Consider the following 5,280-nt stretch of genomic DNA (forward strand, 5'->3'; position numbering starts at 1 on the left):
CATACTAAAGGGAGTAACACACATTCAGGAACGGCGGTACAGCTTTGATTGGATGGAGTGTGTGTGTGTGTGTGTGTGTGCCCGACCAAGACTGGATCGTTCACAGACAAGCCAGAAGGAAACGACATAGGAAGTCACGCCACAGGTGCCTCCTCTTCCTCTTCTTCCTCCTCCTTCTTCTACTCTTACTCCTACCTTTATTCTCTCTCTCATTTGTCTTGCTGTGTGTTGGATAGATAGACTTCACAAACATCCAGTTGAGGACCAAAACGTTTGCTGCTGTTTGTACTTGATGTCTTTTTCTATTGTCGTTTTGTGTTCCTCCTCCTGCTCCTCATTACGCTCTATTTTCATCGTTTCTTTAATTCACGTAAGGGTTTATTTAATTTAAGAGAGAGAGAGAGAGAGAGAGAGAGAGAGAGAGAGAGAGAGAGTGTTTCAGTTAGATTCCACGCTGTTAGTTAAATGATCATTACCAAAGACGAATAAGTTTCATGTATTTGACGTTGTTTTTCCCTCTTTTAATAATTACGCTGGCCTGTTTTGCATGGAGTATATGTACAGAAATAACGTGAATACACACACACACACACACACACACACACACACACACACACGGGTTCGAGTCCCGGTAAGCGGCGAGGCAAATGGGCAAGCCTCTTAATGTGTGGGCCCTGTTCACCTAGCAGTAAATAGGTACGGGATGTAATTCGAGGGGTTGTGGCCTCGCTTTCCCGGTGTGTGTTGTGTTGTGTGTTGATGTGGTCTCAGTCCTACCCGAAGATCGGTCTATGAGCTCTGAGCTCGCTCCGTAATGGGGAAGACTGGCTGGGTGACCAGCAGCCGACCGAGGTGAATTACACACACACACACACACACACACACACACACACACACACACACACACAAACACACACACTCACTACATGGGTGAGGAAGTTCTTTGCTTTTCACTTGGCCAGCTGTGTCACAAAGGGCAGCCCCGTGGACCACTAACTTACTAATCTGTACTTAGGACCCTTTGTAAGTCTTTATTGTCCTACTACTACTATATATTTTCATATTGTGCTTCTGACTCTGGCTGACTCCCTCGTAATAAAATTGGTTTGTGCTGGATCCTCTTGTCTTTCTTTTTCCCGATGATGAATAAGCGGTACAATCCTCTGCGTGTGTTGTACCTTTACTTTCATGCTGCTATTTTGTGTTTGTGCTGTATTGTTTCTAATGATTAATGGCTTTCCAATCCTCATTTATCTTTTCTCATCATCAAAGTTATAATTACCTTTCTCTAATTTCTCGTTCTTTTCATCCTCCATCTCCATCTCCATCCCCCATCTCCTCCTCCCTACTCCTCCTCCTCCTCCTCCTCCTACTCCTTGTTCTAGTCCTTCTCCTCCTCCTTCTCCTCCTTGTTTTACCCACCTCTTCTTCTTCTTCTTCTTCTTCTTCTTCTTCTTCTTCTTTTCTTTTTCTTCTTCTTCTTCTTCTTCTTCTTCTTCTTCTTCTTCTTCTTCTTCTTCTTCTTCTTCTTCTTCTTCTTCTTCTTCTTCTTCTTCTTCTTCTTCTTCTTCTTCTTCTTCTTCTTCTTCTTCTTCTTCTTCTTCTTCTTCTTCTTCTTCTTCTTCTTCTTCTTCTTCTTCTTCTTCTTCTTCTTCTTCTTCTTCTTCTTCTTCTTCTTCTTCTTCTTCTTCTTCTTCTTCTTCTTCTTCTTCTTCTTCTTCTTCTTCTTCTTCTTCTTCTTCTTCTTCTTCTTCTTCTTCTTCTTCTTCTTCTTCTTCTTCTTCTTCTTCTTCTTCTTCTTCTTCTTCTTCTTCTTCTTCTTCTTCTTCTTCTTCTTCTTCTTCTTCTTCTTCTTCTTCCTCCTCCTCCTCTCTTCCTCCTCCTCTTCCTCCTCCTTTTCCTTCTCCTCCTCCTCCTCCTCCTCCTCCTCTATTCTCACTTCTTCCTTCTCCTTGCTGTCGTCTTATTCGTCCTTCCCCTCCTCCTTCTCATCATCATCATCATCATCACCATCATCATTATTTACCTTTGATCCCACTACAAAAGCAGGGTCGTCTGAAATCTCACGGAATAACACTTGATCTCCTCAAAGGCAACGCTCGGACAGTAAAGAAAACGATGTCTGAGACCCTGACAAGACCAGTTACTGAGAGAAAATTTATCCACACTAACGGTACGCCAGCCAGTGTTTGATGTCGGAGTAATGGATACCTGAGCACCACCGACGAGGATCACAGCATGCATGGCCAACTCTATTTGCTGTAAGGTAAGAGAGATTGAACTGAATATATGAATGTACTCTCAGACATTTAGGGGTCTCATAGAAACTGTTTTCAGGGGCTATGTAAGTTATTTGTCAGATATATGCTTGTATTAACTCCTTCAATACTTGGACACATTTTCATCTTGAGGCTTGTGTATGATTAAACCATCTTATTAACATTAGGAAGGGTTTATGGAGGTCAGAAGATTAATGGCCACAGTCTTCACTATTTCAATCCTTCACATAAGTTTCTGAAGCTGTATAGAATCACCAAATAGTAAAGAGAATAAATATAGAAACACGTCTTAGTGATCAAAGAGCTAAGTTGTTTATGTAAGACGTCGAGCATCTCAAGAAAACGTGGTCATAAGTGTTACTTTCCCCTGATGATGCCAAAATACATATTAAAATATCATTAGTCTTAGAAAACCTTTGAAAATACTTAGCAACTCCCACAGAAATCTTAAAAGCTGTCAGAGATAGATAGATAGATAGATAGATAAATAGATAGATAGATAGATAGATAGATAGATAGATACATAGATAGATAGATAGATAGATAGATAGATAGAGAGAGAGAGAGAGAGAGAGAGAGAGAGAGAGAGAGAGAGAGAGAGAGAGAGAGAGAGAGAGAGAGAGAGAGAGAGAGAGAGAGAGAGAGAGAGAGAGAGCCCCGTATTCAGAAACGCCTTGCTCTCTCATCACGGCAGTTTTTCAAAGCCACAAAGAAAACTAAACAGGATTTTCAAGACAGTTTATCTTATTAATAAACTAGAAATCTTGCCAGTCTATTACAGAAACCATAAAAATACTCTTAGGAACGCTAGAATTTTTAACTGGAGCCTTTGGAAAACAGTGATGGTGAGAGAGAAGCGTTTAAGAATACAGGCCAGAGAGAGTATATAAAAAACCGAGGACTTGACTTTTATTGCAGCAGATTACCAACACTGGAGGAGGAAGGTTATGGAACGTTGATAAACTTTAGAGTGTAATGTGCAAAGGAGACATGTTGAGGGACGGTCAAGAGCGGAGTGACTTTGCATGAGAGTGCTTCGAGTGTGTAGAAAGTGTTCGTTATCGCGGAGTTAACCTAATCAGTGCAGGAAGTGGGGATCGTGCAAGGCTCAATTACAAGAGTTAGAAGTGGTTGGACGAAGTTTGGGAATCTTTACTGTCCTTAAGGTGGCACTCTTCCTTCGAACTAAAGGGTACTTGTTGCAACTTGTGTAAGGAGCGTCATACTTTATGGTAATGGTATCTCGCGCACTGAGGGATGAGGGTGTACTTCAGATAAAAGCCACTGAAAACAGACTAAAGAGATGAAAGTCTAGTAGTTCTTCAATGAACAATAAGTCTAGTGGGATCAGATTTGTAAATGAAGAACAGAGAAATCTAATGGAAATGAAATATATAAATGTTTGTACGTACGAAGGAGGCTGGAGTGGCTAAGACACCTGAGTAAAATGCAGCAAGGTGATTGGGGGAAAAGGTTTGGAAACAAAAATTGAAGCCAGTGAATAGGGAGAGCGGAAAATGAAGAAGTACAGAGGAATAGAGGGAGGGAGGAGGGAGAGAGGGAGATGGGGGGAGAGGGAGGGCGAAAAAGAGGGAAAGAGCGAGAGAGGGGAAGGCAGATAGGTAGGGAGGGAGGAAAGAGGGAGGGAGGAGAGAGATAGATAGAAAAATAGAAAGATGAATAGATAAATAGATAGATACATAGATAGGTAGATAGAGATAGATAGATATATATATATATATATATATATATATATATATATATATATATATATATATATATATATATATATATATATATATATATATATATATATATATATAGAGAGAGAGAGAGAGAGAGAGAGAGAGAGAGAGAGAGAGAGAGAGAGAGAGAGAGAGAGAGAGAACAATTTACGACACATCTGAGACTGTTTTCCTTGTTACCTTTCCACTTTTGACCATTATTCTAAAAAAGAATCATGTTATAACTTTTTTTTTCACAACTTGCCTAGAACTGTGAAGGTTTATGAAACGTTTAAAAGCCAATATATGAGTTTTTCAATTTATTTTATCATGTTTGAGTTAAGGCGAAGAAATGCGAGATGAGCTGACAGGATCACTCACAAGACATCCGCATCTCGCCCTGTGTTCTTGCAGACTATCAGGAAAATGTACCTCACCTCAGGACATGCAGACATCTGTGGCACACTGTTTACAGTAATTTATTGATCATTACTTTACTGGAGCACTATTCGTCGTCCAACTCGTTAAGGAAGATAAACAGATGTGCTTGAGTGCTGACTGTGTATCCTCAGGCCTTGAGACGAGCCGACACTAAAGCTGTGAACTCGCAACTCACTAGAAGCAGATTGAAGGATCCTTGTCTATATATATATCATGAGTCATATGTGTGTGTGGCAACACAGTCAGCTTTCAAACATCTTCAATATACCCTTATTTTGAGACAACCTTCTGCTAAGAAAACCCAAAACGAAGCTTCACCGTCTCTGTAGTATGTCAGCATTAGAGGCGCTAAAACTGCCAACTTACTGGGCCCTTCCGGCCTTCATGCAGCGGCCATATATCTGGATTACTTTGCGAGGCCTCGGAGTGGAGGATCTTAGGCGCTGGCCGACTGATCTGTGTGTCTCGAGATATTGCGGTTCATGCATTAAAATACTCTTTGTAATGCACACAATAAATCTGACGGTGACTGGAAATTTCGATGTGCACAGGCTTGCATAATTGTTCACACTTCCATCTGTTTCAAGAAATATTTGGCCTCCAAGGAATATAAGACAGACTGCCAAACAAATTACCTTCCAACAGTCCTGACGTATTTCGTACTGAGCCTCAAAAATGAATGAAAAATGGCAATAGTTTTGGCTGTCATCGATCACGTGACAGAAAGTTCCACAATGATGAAATTGTGCACTTTCTTCGTGGACGCTTCCGTCGCCACCACCGCCAAGGCAATGGAAGTAAGTTTTAAAGAGAAGTATTCGCGTTTAAGTTTGAAG

Source organism: Portunus trituberculatus, chromosome 43 (assembly GCF_017591435.1).
Source record: "Portunus trituberculatus isolate SZX2019 chromosome 43, ASM1759143v1, whole genome shotgun sequence".
NCBI lineage: Eukaryota > Metazoa > Arthropoda > Malacostraca > Decapoda > Portunidae > Portunus > Portunus trituberculatus.